The following is a 22,027-nucleotide window of genomic DNA, read 5'->3' as shown; positions in this document are numbered from 1 at the left end:
GCGCGGGGACGGGGACGCTGCTACTGATCAAAGAGCCAGATCTGGAGGAGTCTTCTGAAGGCCAGTAGGACTTGGGTCTGCCGTAGGTTGGTGGGGAGGGTGTTCCAGGTTTTGGCGACGAGGTGGGAGCAAGATCTGCTGCTGGCGGTCGTTCTTCGGATGCGGGGGACTGTGTCGAGGGTGAGTCCGGTGGAGCGGAGCTGGCGGTGGGGGTGTAAAAGCTGAGTCGTCTGTTGAGGTATGCTGGGCCGGTGTGGAGAGCTTTGTGTGTGTGGATAAGGAGCTTGAAGGTAATCCTATTGTTGATGGGGAGCAAGTGCAGGTCTCTCAGATGGGGTGAGATGTGGCTGCGGCGGGCGATGTCGAGGATCAGATGTGCTGAGGTGTTCTGGATGCGTTGCAGTCGTCTCAGGAGCTTGGCCGACGTTCCTGCGTAGAGGGCGTTTCCGTAGTCCAGCCTACTGGTGACGAGGGCCTGGGTGACTGTTCTTCTCGTTTCGGTGGGAATACACTTGAAGATCCTGCGGAGCATTCGGAGGGTGTTCAAGCAGGATGAGGAGATGGCGTTGACCTGCTTAGTCATGGAGAGGGTGGAGTCGAGGATGACCCTTAGGTTGCGTGCGTGGTCAGTGGGTGTCGGGGCTGTTCCTAGTGTTGGCCACCAGGAGTCGTCCCAGGCTGAGGGGGTGGAGCCAAGGATGAGGACCTCCGTCTTGTCCGAGTTCAGCTTCAGTCGACTGTTCCTCATCCATTCGGCGACGGCCTTCATTCCTTCGTGGAGGTTGGTTTTGGCGGTGTGGGGATCTTGGGTGAGGGAGAGGATCAGCTGGGTGTCATCTGCGTAGGAGATGATGTTGAGATTGTGCTGTCGGGCGACGTGGGCGAGGGGTGCCATGCAGATGTTGGGAGAATGAGGGCCAGTGTTTCTCCGTTGTCAAGCAGGGTCCTGGGAAGGGTCCAGGATGCTGTTCTCCTCGAGGTAGCGGGTCAGTTGTTTGTTGACGATTTTCTCGGTGACCTTCGCTGGGAATGGGAGCAGGGAGATGGGTCAGAAGTTCTTGAGGTCCTTGGGGTCCACCTTGGGTTTCTTAAGCAAGGCGTTGATCTCGGCATGCTTCTAGCTTTCCGGGAAGTTTGCTGTCTCAAAGGAGATGTTGATTACTTTCCGGAGCTGGGGTGCGATGGCTGTGCAGGCTTTGTTGAAGATGTGGTGAGGGCATAGGTCTAACAGTGATCCAGAGTGGAAGGTGTTCATGATCTCGCTGGTGTCCTCATCATTGATGCTGGTCCAGGGGAGCAGGCGGTTGGTGCAGACGGTGGTCATGGGGGCGGTGGTTGTCGTGGTGTTGAAGCTGTCGTGGATGTCGGCGATCTTGCGGTGGAAGAAGGTGGCCAGCGAGTCGCACAGGTCTTGCGAAGTCGGGATGTCGTTGGTGTTAGAGCTGGGGTTGGAGAGTTCCTTCACGATGTTGAAGAGCTTTTTGCTGTTGTGTGCATTGTTATCTAGGCGGTCTTTGAATGAGGCCCTCTTGGCGGCTCTGATGAGTTGATGGTGTCTGCGGGTGGCGTTCTTGTGGGCTGCGTAGCTGTCCTGTGTTCGTTCGCGGAGCCAGTTCTTCTCCAGTTTTCGGCATGTTCGTTTGGCGACCTGCGGCCCGATTCACAGAACTAACTTAAGACAAAATCCTAAACTTACTACCATTTTCGTATTCACAGAAGGCACTTAATCATTTTGGTATTCACAGAAGACACTTACTCATTTCGGTATTCACAGAAGTTAGGAGTCCTAACTTTAGGACTCCTAAATGCCTTCTGTGAATACCGAAAGTCTTAAAATTAGGATTTTTCTCAGTTTATGAGTCCTAAAGTTAGGGCTCCTAACTTTACTACTACTAAACTGAGAAAAATCCTAATTTTAAGGCTTTCGGTATTCACAGAAGGCATTTAGGAGTCCTAAAGTTAGGAGTCCTAACTTTACTACTACTAAATTGAGAAAAGTCAAAATTTTAAGACTTTCGGTATTCACAGAAGGCATTTAGGAGTCCGAAAGTTAGGAGTCCTAACTATACTACTACTAAACGGAGAAAAATCCTAATTTTAAGGCTTTCGGTATTCACAGAAGTCATTTAGGAGTCCTAAAGTTAGGAGTCCTAACTTCTGTGAATACCGAAATGAGTAAGTGCCTTCTGTGAATACCAAAATGAGTAAGTGCATTCTGTGAATACCAAAATGGTAGTAAGTTTAGGATTTTGTCTTAAGTTAGTTCTGTGAATCGGGCCCCTGGAGTTCTTCGGTGAACTAGGTGGCTTTCTTGCTTGTGTGGCTGTTGGAGGATGTCTTGAGTGGGGCGAGGTTGTTGGCGCAGTCGTCGATTCATTGTCTGAGGTTGCGGGCGGCAGTGTCGGGTTGGTGGGGTCGGCGGGTGGGCTCTGGGCGAGGGTGGTGGTTAGCTGGTCTTCGGTGACTTTGCTTCAGTGTTGTAAATTGCAACTTTGATGTGATTAAGCATTTACTAAAGACATGAATTCTCCTGCCTTACACATGTCTCTTGTTATGTTGACTGAAGTCTGGACTCCATTTTGTATTGTCATGTCTCCACGTGTGCAACACGAGGAGAGTCTTATCTTTGTGTTAGTTGCTCTTGAAATCTGCCTAGTAACAGTCTATAAATAGTTCCTTTGTCCGTCTGGCGCATGCCCAGACTTGACCACATCTGTTATCAGTTAGTCCTTGCTTGACCATGTTTTTGCGGGCTTAAGGAGTATGTCAGCTCCGCCCACATATCGATCTTGTATTGCAAATGTCCATAAAAGGTAACATTCTTCGTCTCATGTCGTATCCTCCCACTTATGAGCCCCTCTGTTGTGTATAAAAGGGGACCGTGTATGCAAGTTCTTTGTGCTACTCTATGCAATACCGAAGGGTATTGTATGGATTGTAGGACCACCCTTAAGGGTTAATAAACTCTGTCTTTGTACTTTGCAGTTTCCGTGCCAACTTCCTTATAGATTTCTTTACAGGAGAGCGAACCCTTGTGTCCTGCGGGCCTAGCTGGGGCCTGTATTCATCAATTGGCGCCCGTCACGTGGGGCTCATCGGCGACTCGGATGCTTGAAGGATTGGTCGCGACGAAGGTGAGGAATTTGGTCGGGGATGTGATCACTGCCAGAGGCATTTTAGTCCTGGCATCCCGAGGTTTTTCTTCCTTCCCTTCCGACCTGACCATCTGGGTGGCGCCGGTCCTCGACTGAGACCTCTTCTGTCGGTCCTGCCGTGACAGCCGTTTGGGCGAATTTCGGAGCTTGGCAGTTGGAATCTGGACTCTTGATTGGTAAGAACCGTTGTACGGTACTTGCTCCGAGTTTTTGAAGCCTGGGTTGGCTATTTGAGTTTGATTTGTGATGACCGGTCATATCTTGTATTGATTATTGAGAGAATATATGCGTTGCAACACATATAGGCAGGTAATGTGGAGATATTTCTCCGGAACTGTGTAACTTTGAATAGCACAACGTTTAAGTGCCATTTTTTTGATAATACTGCATTTTATGCATTATTTTTGAGCATGCCTGCTTTTAGCGTAAGTGGTGCTGCTGCTTTGGAAACCGGTTAAACCTCGAGGAATCTGCTCCAGCTCCCCCAGAGGGGACTCCTAATAGGGATATGTATGTGAAGCATGGTCTTTCCTCCATAATGTACAGCACAGTATGGAGGAAATATACCAAAAAGGATCCTGAGTTACGGTGGCCGTTGAATGGGTCGTTTGATATACGTAAGATTGAGTATGTGGAACAGTGTATGTGTAAACGGCGTGCGCGTCAAGACATGTTTGAATGTGTGCGACTATGGGTGAAGGAAGTGTGTGAGCGAGAGAAACGCGAGAAAGCGCTGTTTGATAAAGAGCAACGAAAGAATGATCATGTGAGAGCGCAGGAAGCAAAGCGTCGGGAGGAAAGAGAACAGACGGAGAAACAAGAGAAAGAACGCAGGTTACAAGTCTCGGGTCAATATGCTGTTCGTCAGCCACTCTCTCCTGTCCTTAATAATCATGACGATGATTTTTATTTATTAGATCGTTCTCCGCCTCCTTATGTTGGCGCGTCTGCCCCGAGGCCACAAGATTCTGGATCGGGTTTGAGTAAGGTAGACACGCGGTCCATGTTATCGGCTGAGCGAATGGGTGAGCTTCGACAGTTTTCCTATCATGCATGTAAGGGCAAGTTATCCCTTGATGAGCTGTTGGCTTCTTGGGAGTCGTGGCAGGATAGAGAAAGGTTGTATTTCTTGGGCCACTTTTCTGATGAAGTGATTGCTGCCTTTCGGAAATATTCCAGTGTCTTTGAACCTGACGATGTGGTATTAGATGCTAGAGCATTGCGTAATGGTGTTTTCTCTCCCTCTAAGGCGCCTGAGGCGGTTCGGCGACTGTTTGCGTTGCGGGATGCGGCGGCAGATCTTAAAGAGAAAGCACGCCAACAAGTCGAGGAGGAGAAGCGGTCGGCTTCGCGTACCAGAGATGGCCATTCATCCACCTCTCAATCAGATAAGAGCGATCTAGTGCATGCTAAACCAATGCGCGAGGCGGCGCCTTTGTATTTTCCTCCTAAAGGAGCGGGGACTAGCTCGGATATTACCTCCGCCGATGCTAAGGGATATTTTGTGTATAATTGGGTTTATACTCCCTGGCACAGGGCTGACGTCATGGCATTAAAGAATGCGTTGCCTGATCCCCGCAAGAATCCAGCGGCCTTTTACGAAGAAGTCGAGGGGGCCTTGAATTCTTGTATTATGACCTTAGCGGATATAGATTTGTTCTTTGGGCTTATTCTACCACCAGATATGTGGCGATCTGTGCGGAAGGTGGATGATGTTGCCACTTTTAAGGCTCGATGGTCTGAGCTTGAGGATGAGGATAGGGAGAGAAAGCCCGCGCAGAAACCACCTCAGATTATCTTAGATCTCCCCGCTGCTATTCTGACTAAGTTGAAGACAATCATTCCTCCTAAAAAGATTGACTGGTATATGCTAGCCTCGTGCAAACAGAAAGCCGATGAATCAGTTGCAGATTTCTTTACGCGCTTTGAGGAGACGTTCCATGATTTTAGTGGTCAGTCTCTTACGGATGATACGGGTCGGCACCTTTTTGCTGACAAATATGTGGCAAATTTATTACCGGCAATTGCAGCTCGCCTCAAAGCGAGTGAAAGTTCTTGGTCCACTACGACCCCGACAGCCCTCCTGACTATAGCTCAGTACTATGAGCGCCAGGAGCAAGAAGCGAAGGGGCAGGAGGAGAAGAAATCGAAGGATTTAAAAACAAAGGTGATGTTAGCACAAGTATATGGTCCGCCCCGACGGGGTGTAAATAGAGGTAGGGGAGGATTTTATGGTCCTCCCTCGGGCCGATCTGATCTGAATAGGAATCAATGTGCGTATTGTAAGCAATCGGGACACTGGGCCAGAGATTGCCCAGCGTTGCATGCTTCGCGGCAGGGACACAGTCAGGGACACAATCAGGGTGGCCTGAGAGGTAGAGGGGGTTTCTCGAATTTTAGAGGGAATTCTAATGATCACGCTCGTTTTGACCTTGCCGGGCAGCAACGAGATAGGTCTAATGTTTTCGATCGACAAAATCAGTATCAAGTGTCGGGGATTGACCGTTCTGGGTACCATGATTCTCAGCATGCATAGGAATGCGTTGGATGGGGGTTAGAATCAGTTGAGGTGCCAGTTGATCAGAAGGGTCCTTACGTATCAGCTGAGGTTTTGGGCTCCACTGATCAGTTCCTAGTGGACACAGGAGCGACTCGTAGTGCGCTGTCTAAACAATTGGTTCCGAGGGCTCCCCCATCTGGCTTAATGGTTACATCGGTAGGGTTTGATGGAACACTCTCCCGAAGCCCTCTTTCGCAGCCCCTCACATTTCAGGTTAACTCCTTTTCTGCACCCTGTCCGTTTTTGTTAGCCCCGAACACGCCGGATAATATTATGGGCCTTGATATGCTGAAGCACTTCAGAGCTACGATCCGGTGTTCCCCTGCTGGAGTGCGGGTGATATTGAATGACAATTACCCCCTGTCTGAACGGATGTGTGTGGTTACAGAAGATGCTGTGTTAGCTGCCCTCCCTCGTGCTCTGTGGGCCACCTCCGATACTGATGTGGGACAGATGGTGATTCCGCCCGTTCACATTAGTGTCCAGGAGGGGGCAGTGTTACCACGCCTTCCCCAGTATCGTATTTCGCAGGAGGGGGAAGAGGCTCTTATACAGATTGTGCAGGATTTGATTAAGGTGGGAGTGGTGGAAGAAGTTCCCTATAATGTTTGTAATAGCCCGATTCTACCCATTCTGAAAAAGGATACGGATGCCAAAGTTTATCGGTTTATCATTGATTTGAGAGAAGTAAACAAGATCGTGATACCTCAGTACCCAGTGGTTTCGGATATCACGACGTTGCTTACTTTGGTCCCGCCTACGGCGACCATGTTTTCAGTTATTGATTTGAAAAATGCCTTCTTTTCAATTCCCATTCATCCCGATAGTCGATACCTTTTTGGTTTCACTCTAAATAATAGGTCTTACCGATTTTGTAGAATACCTCAGGGCTATACGGAAAGCTCTAGCATCTACAGTCAAGCCTTGAAAAGACAATTGGACTCCTTTGTTCTGCCCGAGGGTGTCGCCCTCATTCAATATGTCGATGACATCTTGCTGGCGGCTGACACTCCGGAGTTGTGTGAAACGAGTACGTTGTCTTTGCTTTCCTTTTTGGCATCCCACAATCACAAAGTCTCTCGGAAAAAGTTGCAATTCTGTAGACCAAAGGTGACTTATCTGGGTCACCTTTTGTCTAAGGAGGGACGTGCACTCACACCAAATCGTGTCCAAGTGATTCTGGATACACCGACGCCGTCCACGCAGAAGGACGTGCGCGCATTTTTGGGTCTTGTTTCTTTTTGTAGGCAGTGGATATTAGGGTTTTCGTACATAGCCAAGCCATTGTTAGCCCTTTTGACAAAAGATACACCTATCCCGCTTCCTTGGACGAATGAGTGTGACACTGCCTTTCAGAAGCTGCGACAGGCCCTCTGTTCAGCACCAGTGTTAGGGACTCCTGATTATACCAAGCCTTTTTCGCTGTATGTGCATGAGAAAGATGGATGTGCATTATCGGTTTTAGTGCAGATGCACGGCGACAAGCAGCGCCCTTGTGCATATTTTTCGGCTGTACTTGATCCTGTTGCCCGAGCATTGCCTGGTTGTTTTCGCTCGGTTGCGGCGACAGCTGTGTCAATATGCCAGAGCGAGGGAATTGTGTTATCTCATAAGCTGTTGGTATTAGTCCCCCATGCTGTTGATGCCCTGCTTAATCAGACAAGGACGCAGCATTTGACCAGTGCCCGTTTAACGGGATATGAGCTGACGCTTTTGGCTCCTCATATTACGTTGAAGAGGTGCGTGACGTTAAATCCTGCCACATTGTTGCCATACCCCGAGACTCGGTCTGAGGCACGAGAAGCACATGATTGTATCCTTGTGACCGAGGAACAAACAAAGGGTCGTATTGATCTCCAGGATACGCCCTTTTCAGATGTAGATGGAGAACTGTGGGTGGATGGGTCATGCCTGAAGCTACCAGATGGTACGACTTCAGCAGCGTATGCGATTACCACATTGCAAACAATAGTGGAGACAGCGCGCATACCACAGAAATCAGCTCAAGCAGCGGAATTGATAGCATTAACACGAGCGTGTGAGCTCAGTACAGGATTGTGTGTGAATGTTTATACAGATAGCCGCTATGCCTTCGGAGTAGCGCACGATTTCGGCCTGCTCTGGAAGGAAAGAGGGTTCTTAACGTCACATGGAGTACAAATAATGCATGGGGAGTTAGTTCATAATCTTTTAACTGCATTGACATATCCGAAGAAAATTGCCATTGTTAAATGTAGCGCCCATAGGAAGGTAGTCGATAAAATTGGAGAAGGGAATGCGTTAGCAGACCGGGTGGCACGGGAGACTGCGATGCAGCCCGGTGCTACTGCCATGTATGTAGTGAAGTCACAAGTAGAAAGATGGCATGATGCGAAGGAAGAAGTGCGAGAAATACAGAGGACCGCTTCTGACAAAGAACGGGAGCAATGGTCAAGTGAGGGAGAACTGGATGATGAGGGTTGCTGGAGAAATAAGCAGATGGATAGATGGAAATTACCCACAGCTTTTGTGCAACCTATGGTTCAGATGGCACATGGGCTAGCACATGTTGGAGCTTCCGCAATTGTAAAATTGCTTACCCAAGTCTGGGAGCATCCAGAGATTGCTAGCACGGCAAAGAGGGTGGTGCAGACCTGTATGATTTGCCTGAAGTACAACCCAGGAAAGGGTACTTGGACCCCAGCAGGAGGGTTTGTAACACCTACTGCACCCTTTGAGGTTTTGCAGATGGATTACATCCAGCTTGAACGCTGTAACAATCTAAAGTATGTTCTAGTAGTGGTTTGTGCCTTTAGCAAATGGGTTGAGGCATACCCTACGAAGGACAATACTGCAATGACTACCGCTAAGATGCTGTTGAAGGAGTTCTTCCCTCGATATGGCGTTTGTAGACTTCTGTGGAGTGATAACGGGCCCCACTTTATAGCGGATGTTATAAAGTATGTTCTGAAGGGTCTAGGCATCACCCAGAAGTTCCACGCAGTATTCCACCCTCAATCTGCAGGACTAGTTGAGAAGTATAATGGTACACTGAAGCTCAAGATCGCTAAAATTCAGGCTTCGACGTCTTTGACTTGGCCAGATGCTTTACCGCTGGCATTGTTGTCAATTAGGTCGGTACCGCACTCTCGAATCGGTCTTACACCGTATGAGATTGTCTTTGGACGTCCAATGAATATTTGGGGTCCACCAAAACCTAAGACTGTGTATGATGTACCTTGTGTGATGATGAATGATTATCTGGCACAGTTAACGGATAACTTGGTTTCCATTCATCAACAGGTCCGGGAGGCGCTCCCTGATCGGTCCACCGGCGAAGGACATAGTCTCCGGCCTGGGGACTATGTCATGCTGAAAATCTTTGACAGGACGAACAGCCTGGAGCCGAGATGGGTTGGCCCTGAGCAAGTCTTACTGGCAACAAGGACGGCTGTGCGAGTTTCCAACAGAAAGAATTGGATCCATTCCCTGCACTGCCGCAAAGTACCGCCCGGATTGGTGGAGCCCGCTGTATTGACCGATCAACGAGAGATTCTGAGCATAGAGAAAGGCCGTGCTGTGGAATCAAACGACGCTGAGGAGCTCTTTCCGGACCACGCGACTCCTGGAGGAAGGCGATATCATCTGAGGCCAAGAAAGTGAATCCTTCAGTATCGGGACATGTTGTCAGAACGGCTCTTGGGTTAGTGAAACGGAGAGCCAATGAGGCAAGGGGGGGGGATCAGCCCTGCATTAGTGTAGCGACACCCGTCTTGGCCCGTTGGTGAAGAAATCGACCGCTGCCCAAGGGGAAGAGTTCTGACAAACCTTTAGTTTCAGGAAGATATTGATTCTCTATTTTAACATGGAGAAAAAGAAGATCCTTTGTGCAACAGGTTTTATGCTCACAGTAGCTATTGTTGGGATAACCACATGGTCTGTTGAGGATGTGACTCCTGCTCGAGAGTTGCTTGTGTTGACCACTCCAGTGCCTGCGGAGCACTATTTTTATACCCTTCCGTATCAAGAATTGAAGCATCGTCAGTCCTATTTGAATAACACTTTCATCCAGATGTTACATCATACCCATGTTGCCACCAATGCTACGAACTGTTGGATATGTGGTATGATGCCAGCTCATCAGAAGAAAGGAGGAACGCCATTCATACCTCTTCCTTTCTCTCATAATGGCTCTTGTAGAGCATGGTACACTTTGCTTTTTGCCACTCGGAAACCCACAGTGGGACGATTACTCTTCAGACTCAATAAAGAATGTCATCAGGATAAAGATGGATATCCGCAAGCGAATGGGACAATTTGGGAATGGGAAGAGTATCGACCAGACAATGAATCGATTCCATATGTTTTCACGAACACCAGAGACACTGTGGGAAAAGACAAATTTGTGATTCAAGTGGCACAAGCTCAAGCGGACCTGTGTGTCCAAAGTGTGGGTTATATTCCTGTTGGTGTTAGCGATTGTATTACCATATTAAACATCGATGGATTGAATACCAGTACTTTCTTAGCATCCCATAATACGTACTTTGTATGCGGAAATAAAGGTTATTACCGTTTGCCAGCCGGTTGGTCCGGAGTATGTTATGTATCATTTTTGTTACCTCCTGTATTTCTGGCACCTGCATCCTATCATAAGGATTTAAAGTTGTTAAATAATGTAACTGTAAATAGGTATAAACGTACTCTATCAATTGATGACGTGGACCAGACTGACACTAGTTTGCAGCAGTATATTGACTTCAATTTAGGATTGTTTTTCTTCGTTGGAGCTGCCCTAAATAGTAGGAAAGTTCGAAGATTAACACGAGTGGTAGAGGCTGTGACAAACCAAACCGCTGCTGCTCTTGGGAATCTTACGGAAGAATTACAGATTACCAGAATTGTTGCATTGCAGAATCGTATGGTGTTAGATGTAATGTTAGCTGATCGAGGTGGAGCTTGTAAAATTATCGGAAGCAGTTGTTGTGTGTTTATCCCTGACCACACACCTTCAGTCTATAATGCAATTAACAGGTTGCATAAAATTGCAGCTGAAATCCATACAGAAAACGGCACTTGGTCCTTTTCTGGATGGTTCTGGGCATTGATCACTGCTTGGGGTTGGAAGGTTTTAACTGGTCTCTGTATAGTTATAGCAGTTCTGTTTTCTTGTTGCATCTGTGTTCAATGTGGTCCCTTGCTCTGTTCCTTATGTGTATCATTCTGTATCCCCGATAAGAAAGCTATTGCCAATGTCACTTATCAGAAACGTTTAGCTAAGGAAGTAGGAGAGATGATGATAATTGATATATATGATGATTATTCTAATAAGCCGGATGTCTTCAGTAAATGCTGAAAGGGTCGTCTGTTGTAAATTGCAACTTTGATGTGATTAAGCATTTACTAAAGACATGAATTCTCCTGCCTTACACATGTCTCTTTTGTTATGTTGACTGAAGTCTGGACTCCATTTTGTATTGTCATGTCTCCACGTGTGCAACACGAGGAGAGTCTTATCTTTGTGTTAGTTGCTCTTGAAATCTGCCTAGTAACAGTCTATAAATAGTTCCTTTGTCCGTCTGGCGCATGCCCAGACTTGACCACATCTGTTATCAGTTAGTCCTTGCTTGACCATGTTTTCGCGGGCTTAAGGAGTATGTCAGCTCCGCCCACTTATGAGCCCCTCTGTTGTGTATAAAAGGGGACCGTGTATGCAAGTTCTTTGTGCTACTCTATGCAATACCGAAGGGTATTGTATGGATTGTAGGACCACCCTTAAGGGTTAATAAACTCTGTCTTTGTACTTTGCAGTTTCCGTGCCAACTTCCTTATAGATTTCTTTACAGGAGAGCGAACCCTTGTGTCCTGCGGGCCTAGCTGGGGCCTGTATTCATCATCAGCAGCGTCGAGGCATCTGTTGGGTGTGGTGGTGCGTGGTGGGTTTCCTGAAGGTGAAGTTGATGCAGTGGTGGTGGGTCCAGTGGGGTTCGGTGGTGTGGTTGAAGGAGACGTGGGGGCTTGCGGTGAAGATGGGGTCGAGCGTGTGGCCGGTGGCGTGGGTGGGTGTTGTCACGAGCTATCTGAGTCCGAGGTTGGCGAGGTTGGCGATCAGGGTGGTGGAGTTGGTTTTGTTGTTGTTCTCGAGGTGGAAGTTCAGGTCCCCGAGGAGGATGTAGTCTGTGGAAGTGAGGGCGTGTGTGCTGATGAAGTCGGCGATGGAGTCGCTGAACTGTGGTCGGGGTCCGGGGGATCTGTAGACGAGGGTTCCTCTGAGGGTGGTGTTGGGATCGGTGTGGATCTGGAAGTGCATGTGTTGGGCGGTGCTGAGGGTGTTGTTGGTGTTGGTCGAGACTCTGAGGCTGTTCCTGTGTACGATGGCGATTCCTCCTCCTACGCCATTGGTGCGGTCCCTGCGGGTGATCTTGTAGCCTTCCAGGATGGCTATGGCGATGTCGGGAGCTGAGGTTGGGTTCAGCCAGGTCTCCATCAGGAAGGCGACGTCTGGGGAGGTAAAGTCGAGAAGGTCCCAGAGTTTGATGGCGTGTTTGCGGGTGGAGCGGGTGTTGAGGAGGATGCATCTGAGGTAGTTGGGTTCTTTGGTTGGTGGTTTGGCGGGCCGGGTGCTGGTGTAGCTGCAGTTCCGGCAGGTGAAGGGTCCTTGGATGCGCTTCGGGGTGGCCCGGTAGCAGGTGTGTTCTCATCCGGGGTTGAGTGCATGGAGGGTGCTGGCATCGTAGCGGAGTCGGGTGTTGTGGTGTTTGTGGGGGCCAGGGGTTCTGGCGCTGGGTGCGGTCCAGGCACGGATGGGCGCAGACGGGCTTGTCTTAGGTGCGCCAATGGCGCGCCAGCGGTGCGGCCGCGTAGCGGCCACCTTAAGAAGGGGAGGTGGGAGGGAGGAGCAGCTGGGAGGGGGGAGCAGTCGAATGAGGGTGGGGGGCAGGGCCGCAGGGCACCCAGCGGCGGGAAGTGGGACCGGCGAGGGTACAGAGGCATAGACGGGCACAAAGGGACAAAGAGGAGAATAAATACAGTAGATACAATACTAAACACCAGAAGGGCACAAAAAGGGTACAAAAGCACAATAGAACACAATAAAACGGGCAGAAGCGCGAAAAGCAGGCACAGTGAAAAATGCCAAAAGCAGACCTAAGGCCTACCACTGGCCACCAGGGATGAGACGCAGGTGGTAGCCTGCGGGTGGAGGCGGGCCTCAAACTTGGCAGCAGCTGATGCTGGAGCACGGGCGCAGTCCGGTGGAGCTACGTGGCGTAGGGAGCGACCTGCCTGGAGCTGATGAACTGCTGCATTCTGTACAGTTTGAAGTTTACTTAGATACCTTTTCTGTCTGTTTGCCAAGAGAGCATCCCAATGGTCTATTTTTGGGGTAATCAACATAAAAACCTCCGTTTTTTGTGGGTCTCTAGGAATAAAGAGAAGGACCTTCCTCAGTGATTTAAGCAGGATGAAAGAGAATGATGTGCTAGCACTGATATAACCATCGAAGGACAGCTCTACTCCTAGGGTCTTCACTTTCTTAACCGGACAAGGGAGAGTACCCAGGCCCTGGGGCCAGCAGCTTGGAGACCAGAAGGAGGTGTTGTTGACAAATAAGAGAACCTCTGTTTTTGCTAAGTTCAGCTTCAAACAATTATGCCCCATCCATCTACCGATTTGGGGCATACAATTATGAAAGCTGGATGTGGTGGACTCTGGGCTGCTGGTCACAGACAACAGTGCAGTGAATGCTGCAGCGTGATGACAGCTGGTGCAATGGTGGTGAGGTAACAGCAGGCGAGACACTAGTGCAGGGGATGCTACAGTATGATGTTGGAAGGTCCCACTCTAGTGCACGGAATTCTGCAGTATGATGTCAGCAGCTGCAATGCTACTGCAGGGAATGTTGCAGTACAGCTTCCACAGGCGAGATGCTGAAGTATGGTGTCAGCAGGGATGATCCCAGTCAGGTAATTCTGCAGTATGTCATCAAACAGTGAGAAATTAGTGCAGGAAAAACTTAAGTATGGCAAAAGGTGAGACACGTGCTAACAAAATCTTCAGTATGGCATAAAAAAATTCTAGTGCCAACACATGAAATGCTGCAGTATGGCATCATCAGATGAGACACTATGGCAGGGAAAGCAGAAATATGGTGCCAGGGAGTGAGACACTAGCGCCTGTGAAGGGAATGCTGTAATATAGCGTCACTCTAGTGCTAGTGCAGTGAATCCTGCAGTATGTGTCAAGAACTGGAGTTAGGACTACTGTAGGCAGATATGGGGCCGAGGTGGCACGGCAATCCACATCAGGCTGCCCCACAGGTGTAGGTGTGCCCAGAAATGCACTTTCCTGGTGCTATCTCTATTAAACAGAGCATGGAGGAGCAGCAGCTTCCATGGCCTTCTCTTAGTTGTGCCTAATAATAAGCACAGGCAGGACTAACCTTCACCAGCACACCAGGGAAGCCAGGAGCTGACAGCAGCCAGGCTGAGGTGGCACTCAAAATCATCTGCAGAACATGCACTACAAGTGACTCCTGGAACATGCAGTTCCCTCAGGCAAACATGTCCAAGTACAGGGGAGTCTGGCAGATACACAACATGCAGTGAATCAGAATGAACAGAGGATCAGAGAGAGAGGCAAGGAGACAAACACAACATGTCTTTATTGGGACAGAGGAGCAGCAAATTGTGCTGCTTTTGGGCGTGGCCCGGCAAAATAAGCTGAAATGCCTACTGCTAAAAAACAATGTCTAAGGGGCCAGAATTTTGTGGATTACCATTTCAGTTTCCTCCTTGTCAGCACCAGGGGTGACATTGGCACCGCTGACAAACATGCTACTGCCCATTACTTCCTGGGATACTTGCCAAATACTTCCAGAGTGGTCTACTACATGGCAGCGGCCATGGTGATTTATCTGGGATAAGTCTTTTGCTAAAATTAGATTACAGATGTGAGGACACCAAGAAGTTATAAAATCCATTTGACACAATCAGCATTGTTTCCAGAGCGGAGCCTCTTCTGCAGATGGTACCGAGGCACCCCAAGAAAATTTAAACAGAAAAGTAAAGCACTGGTGCCACAAAGTTAAAAGACACATGATGTGGGAGCAGCTCATTAAATACTCCCACAGGGCCAGCAGTGGTCCATAAGTCTTAGCAAGGACACTTGCCATGGAAATCTTGTTTTCTTGTGGTGCTCCACCATCGTTTTGGAAATGTGTTGTGGGGGGCTGCATGGAGTGGAATAGCTCCCAAAAGAGACCATTACAACATAAATCATAGTTATACTCATCGGGGAGGCTTTGCTGCCATTTAAAGCTCTCCTGCAATTTGGGATTTCGCTTATAGCCTCTATGGTGTGGTGTCCTCTATCGCATGCAGGGCCAGACTGGGAACCGAAACCGGCCCTGGCAAACTGCTTGGCCGGCCCCCCTGGGATGAGGGGGGGTGAAGCAGAGCAGTTTGCGAGGGTCGGTTTTGGCCGATTTTGTTACAGGGGGCCAATATTACTGACCCCCGGTAACAAAAACGGCTCCCAGGGGCCAAAACCGGCCCCACCCTAGCGGCCCACCAGAGAAACGCCCGGTGCCAGCTACGGCCAGTCCAGCCCTGATCGCATGGTCTTTGAGCTGCAGTAGCAATTTAGAAAAAATTAAAACTTAATGGCATATTTTTTGTATGATGGTAATTATTGATATGCAAAGTTGTATGTTACCATAGAACGTATTGAATATTGGTACTGTCCCCTTATAATTGCAGTTCTGAAGTGTAACGTTTTTGCTTCAATTGTGTGGCAGCACTGTGACAAATCAAATAGGCCTGTCCTGTTGATAACAAAACCATGACAAGGCCAATGGGCCTGCCTTATTGATACTAATCCCTTTATATAATGATATTGTGTCTAATATAGGTAGGGACTTTTGTGATTATAGAATTTGTCGCTCTCTAGGGGTGTAACATATTATGAGGGTGTCACCAAAGGTATTTGAATCCACCCAAATGCACCTCTTTGTAATTTAGTTAGTAGTTTTTAGTAGTGTGTGCAATACCAATGCTTCTTAATTTTATTATAAAAACACTGTTTGGACAATGATTTATTAGGGCTACTAGACCACACCACCTTCTCTGAGTATGCCTTGGACTGCTGTGCATCACTACCCGGAGAGGATCAAGTCCTACAATGGATGCAGTACTTGGTTCCCAGCAAAAAGAAACTTGTAGACTTACTACTTGGACTCACATTCTACACAACAACCTAGTTTTTTAAAGAGAGTAATTTCCTACACACGTCTTCACATGAGTAACATGGCACTCTTTCCCTCTGCTATAACAATGATCCCATCTCAAAAACATGCAGCTTTTCACAGGACACACCAAGCATGGACACACTGCCCAGCAGACAAGTGACAGCCCCAATTTCGGCTTCAGCACAAAGCCATAAAGCTCAGTCAGAAGAAATGGACAGTCATCTTAGGACCAGCCATGCAATCAGAACTAAAAGCACAGGTCAAGTGACAATATTCTAGACAGAGACGTAATGACCTGTGCAGAAGCATCATCCCTGACCTAGGCCCCAACACCCTTTCTCTGGACTACTGCCACCACACCACCTCATAAAGTGGCAACTGCCCGTAAAAGTTACCAGCAAGCAGCACAGAGTAAATAGTTTTGGGCAGCAACAAAGAACCTCTCCAAATACAACAAGACTCAGGCAAAAGCAATCTACCTCTAATACTTTGCCATATAGAAATATCTCAGCACTCTTTATGCAAGCCTCCAAAAGCTTTGCCTGAAGTGGGCTGACTCATTGCCCCATACACTATATGATGTCAAGTGGAAACATGACAGCTTAACAGACCAAATGAGTGATGCATCCACAGGCACTCTTTGTATAATCTGTTCATGACCGATTTGTTTGGCTAAAATAAGTTCTGGATGGAGGGCAATAATGTTGGCAAATATTTTATAATCTGTGGTAACTATGGATATGTGTCGATAATTATTGCAGAATTGGGGATTTTTATTCCCCATAATGTCTACCCTGACATTTTCAGTAGAGTACTTTTTAAACTGGAATGTAGCTTAAAATTAGTTTAAAGTATATGGCTTTTTGGAAGTACCTTAAATAAGTCCAATATGTTTGATGGTGCTTCAGTTTTATTTCAGTAGTCTGACATAAGTTGGTAAACCAATTTTAGACCCTTGAGTGTCCAAGTAGGCATTAGATAGATTTTTGCTTGATTTTAATTAGTTGATTATACCATATAGGTGAGTTAAGAAAACTTTGTGTGGGTAAAAGCATGAGTCCAAGCAATTAGACATACATTTAAATGTAGGTAATAAAAAATTAGATGGTTTCTTGTAAATTCTAAAAATGAATTAAAGGAGAATGGAGACAAAAATGCTTTTCCAATCTCCATCTATAATGGGAGAATAGAGTTATCAGATTCCAAGAGCCAAGAAGATGATTATTTGTAAATGAAGCCTTGATGATATCATCTAAAATCATGAAAATTAGACCCTCCATCGTCTTTAGATACACATGTATTTTTTAAACAGTGTTATCATGGAATTGAGCTGAATTTTACTCACGTTTTCTATTTACAAATGTAAGAAAGATTGCAAATGGTTTTAAGTAATTGTGCAATAAAAATGTTTCATTCATTCATTCATTCAGTGATGTGTAGGACCACTGTCTCTTCTTTAAAAATATTTTGTTTGACATGCTCAAAGGGGACAGGGTTCCGTGGAGATTCCTTCTCCTTCGCAAATGGTTAGCACTACCTTTCAGTAGTCAGAGAAAAATGCCACCATATTTCAGTCACAAAACATTAGTACATACCACAGCCTTACGGTATTAGGAAGAGAGGCCCTAAAAACGCCCCTTGCAAATACCTAATCAAAAAACAGATTGCGATTCAGTAACAAGTTACCAAATAGCAATGTGGCTCCTGTGCATTTCAAAATACGTTTTTTGTGGTCACAAATGGCTGTTTGCATTTTCCCAAAAGGTTTTCTGCATGAAGTCCTACATTTTCCTAATTTGTTAAATGATGAAATGAAATTGAATTTAATCATATCTTTAATAGAATGCATTAACCATAATACTAAATATGTTAGTTTAGTAGGACAAAATGTATTTAGGAGTAGAACTTCAGATTTTTCAGACTTTAGTCTTCTTTTTATCAGAGATGAATTGAATGATGAAGTCTCTGGCATCTCTTAAAAGGATTCAAGTAAAATGTGAAACAAGTGAGACCAATGAATTATCTCCCTCTCCACCTCCAAGGCAGAGGGGTATTCACCTAGCTTATTACGCCAAGGTGCCGCTTTGGTGTTAGTGTGACTAAAAGCTTACCTTATCACCAGAGGACCCATGAGGCAAAATGTAGGCCACTTATGTGCATTAAGCAGTAATACCAAGCAGATATTAAGCAACAAAACAAGGGACGATCAATCCATATTTACTATTTAGCATGCAGTGTGTGTGCTGGAATTATATATGTGCACTACCTATGAGGTAGAATCAAGGAGCTAATTTCTTGGTCCTGATAAAGAGCCATGAGGATCGGCTTGAAACATGTAGGCCTTTAGGAAGGCAGGGATATTTCAACCTAGACTTCCTACTTTCTCCACAATTTTTTAATTATACCGCCTAGAGGATATAGTAAAGGGTTCAACAACCACTAGGAAGGTATTTTTAACTTTTCACACAAGACCCCTTCCACTAATATTTACTTCTATCACTATAATATACTATTCACTGCTCCTGTGTACCTCATAGGTCACAGCACGTCCTGTTCCTCAACGGTACGGGAAGAACCTAATGATGAAGCAAGCCACCAAGGGGCAACCCTGGTGGGTGTGGGTTATAAAAGGAAACCAAAAGTTTTTTTTCCAATCATATTGTGGAGAGTTAGTTCATATCAGAATGGACAGGCATTCTTGTATTTTTTGGAACCTGATCAGTAGGAGGATGGGCTTTTCTGTCAACATTTCCTCTTACATTCCCCTTTTAAAAAAAATATATTTAAGAAAATGACATAGGGCCCGATTCACAGAACTGACTTAAGACAAAATTCTAAACTTACTACCATTTTGGTATTCACAGAAGGCACTTACTCATTTTGGTATTCACAGAAGGTACCTACTCATTTCGGTATTCACAGAAGTTAGGAGTCCTAACTTTAGGACTCCTAAATACCTTCTGTGAATACCGAAAGCCTTAAAATTAGGATTTTTCTCAGTTTAGTAGTAGTATGAGGACTCCTAACTTTAGGACTCCTAAATGCCTTCTGTGAATACCAAAACTCTTAAAATTAGGATTTTTCTCAATTTAGTAGTAGTAAAGTTAGGACTCCTAAATTTAGGACTTCTAAATGCCTTCTGTGAAAACCAAAAGCCTTACAATTAGGATTGTTCTCAGTTTAGTAGTAGTAAGGTTAGGAGTCCTAACTTTAGGACTCCTAAACTGAGAAAAATCCTAATTTTAAGACTTTCGGTATTCACAGAAAGTATTTAGGAGTCCTAAAGTTAGGACTCCTAACTTCTGTGAATACCGAAGTGAGTAAGTGCCTTCTGTGAAAACGAAAATGGTAGTAAGTTTAGGATTTTGTCTTAAGTTAGTTCTGTGAATCGGGCCCATATTGCCTGATTTGGAGGTTGGTGGATCGGTTAATCCATCACAAACATGACAGATGTCCTGTCCTCCTTAGCACCAGGGAATTATTGCTAAGGCTGCACATTTTATAGTGTTGTATTTGTTTACCATTTACATCTGTATTTATCCATTTATTTTATGGCCATCTTATTGGCATTTATCCATATTTATTTTGTGTTTTGTGAACAAATGAAGGCATAACTCATATATTTACACATTTATTTATTAAATGTTCACTTACAATTTGATGCCTGCCAGGTTTTAACACATTATACAGTCAAATACTCACATGAAATTATTAGCATAATAGCACAAACTTATGTAGATATCTAATGATTTTAGGAAATGTCATTCCTTTTTTTTAACTCCCTGTGCTATGAATCAGTATTGTTATTGGTCTGAAATTCATGAATCACAGCATGGAGAGTCACTCAAAAGAAGTCTAATTTTCTGCAGTTTTTCACTTTGAAATAATAGAGACAGGAAACACAAGTTTCTGTCTGCATTTATCTATAAAAATCTGAAAAAAAGGAAAACTGGGAGCTTTAAGTAAATCTAATGGCACTTGTAATAAGGTGGGTGGGATATCCTTAATGTTTATGCTGGAATAACCGTCCACCAATCTCTAAATCAGGGCCTTAAAGTATATTGTTATTTTATTTTCTTATGTTAAGAGTTTAAATGGTTTGTGATAAATGTTAAGAAAACCTACACAAATAGCCAATTATTGAATGCTGTTTTCAAAGTCTTCATGAATTGTGTCCCTTTTCAAGAAGCCTGCTGATTATTCTGCTAAAACTAACCTATAACGAGCTTCTGTGTATGTAGAGTTTTACTTTGGAATTCTCAGTATGTTTTGTGAGTACACATTTAGCCACTCGGTGTTCTTGTTTATTTCCAGATCACCACAGCGGTGTGAATCGAGCCACAAATGAAGCTCACCTCACATTCCCGGCACCACAGTTATTGCAGTCCCTTGCATCCTATGCCTTCACCACCATGACAAGATACTTAATATTCTTAGATTATAACAATGTCTTCTCGGGGTATTAAAGCTGGCTCTGCTTTACTCACCACTTGCAGTGCTTGGAAATCTGCAGTTCCAAATATTATCGATTGTCACTTTTATCAAATATATATGATAAACTCTCAAGGATAATTGATTAATGTTATGCAAACATTAACTTGTTATCAAAATCTTTGCAATTGTTATCCTAAATTGTTGTTCTTTACCATCAAGAATGGGTGAATTTTTTAGTAAAGCCTTGATCTAGTACATTGTCTCCTTTTCCTATGACTGTATAGCTTAATGTAGAAGCTAAGCCTTATGAAGGCCTTAACCCCTTAAAAAAAAGGATTAATAAAGTCATGCATACAAAATAAAATTATTCAAATATTATAGTTTTTGTCTTGAGTTCGTAAAAAAAATGACACCTGACACCATTTACACATGATTCGCATTAATGTTGTTTGTTATATAAAATATTATTTTTCATACATTCTGTAATCCATCATTTCCAACCAACTCAGGTCCTTTGTAGCAAAGAATTGCTTTTGTGAAGCCTGTGCTGTGCAGACTAGCAGTCTTTGCAAGGGGAAACCATCAAATGCAAAGTTCTAAAGTGCCCAAACCTCCACCCTCAGAATCAATACAAATGCTCTAATATTCTGAAGCAACATCAGCTATTTAAGGGCCGATTCCGATGCCGGGTCAAACAGCTCTCCGAAAGCTGTCCGTAGCCTTACCGTGCGACCGACACGTACCCGGAGCCGGTCTGTCCTGTAGAGGAAGTACGATGCACACAACTGCCAAAAACACGACCGACACGTAGGCTGTGATTCAAGCTCCATTTCCCCTCCGAGCAGTAACTCCGAATGCCGAACCGAGTCTGCCGGAAGCAGTATGCATAGCAGTTTCCGGACTGACAAGTATGATGCGTACTTCCTACTTGCTGGACTGGTCGCCACGTACGGCACGTCACAGCATCCGGAATACAAGCATATCAGCTACGATTCACGCCACAACTCAATCCATGGCTAGGAGACGGACCAGCTTGCAGCAGGTACGAGACGGAGCAACAAGCAGTGTGTACGACACGAACACAACATGAATCCCATCGCGCAGGTCATACCAGTACTCTACATCTATGACCGGATCAGGAACCGACAACGACGGCGCAGGCGGTAAGTCAGACACCTACCACACAAACAAACGACACGTACCCGCAAAATGGCACACACACACAGGGGATCCACATCCTGCCCACTGACAACAGGCCACCATAGGGGTTGTATGGCCAGCACCACTACCACCCACACCCATAGGGCTAATGTTCCCCATCACTACTGCCACCCCCAGCCATAGGGGACCTGTTGCCCATCACTACTGCCACCTCCAGCCATAGGGGACCTGGTGCCCATCACCCCTTGTTGATGGTGACCTCAGCTAGGCCTACCAGTGCAAGGGGTTCGCCCTTCTCTGCACAGAGTCCTCAGACCAATAGAAAGAAGTTGGCACAGAAACTGGAATAGAAAATAAAAAGTTTAATAAACCTCATGAGGTGGAACTACATTCAAACAGCACCCTTTGGTGCTGAGTGAAGTAGCACACTGAACAGAAGAAGCATGGTCCTTTTATACCCACACAGGGGCTGACAAAGGCGGTACAAGTACA

The 22,027-nt window shown here is 45.9% G+C and overlaps 1 protein-coding gene across 1 annotated transcript in view; it reads left to right on the top strand.

Moving 5' to 3' along the window:
- LOC146822205 (uncharacterized) overlaps positions 1-20,752 on the top strand; it is a 299,410-nt gene extending 278,658 nt beyond the window's left edge. The window contains exon 6 of the mRNA XM_085613333.1: positions 20,255-20,752. The gene's annotated coding sequence lies outside the window, so the exon portion shown is untranslated. The remainder of the gene's footprint in view (positions 1-20,254) is intronic.
- The last annotated feature ends 1,275 nt before the right edge of the window (positions 20,753-22,027 follow it).

Source organism: Triturus cristatus, chromosome 6, assembly GCF_964204655.1.
Source record: "Triturus cristatus chromosome 6, aTriCri1.1, whole genome shotgun sequence".
Classification (NCBI taxonomy): Eukaryota; Metazoa; Chordata; class Amphibia; order Caudata; family Salamandridae; genus Triturus; species Triturus cristatus.
The sequence above is the reverse complement of the archived record's forward strand: the minus strand, read 5'-3'. Positions and strand labels throughout refer to the sequence as shown.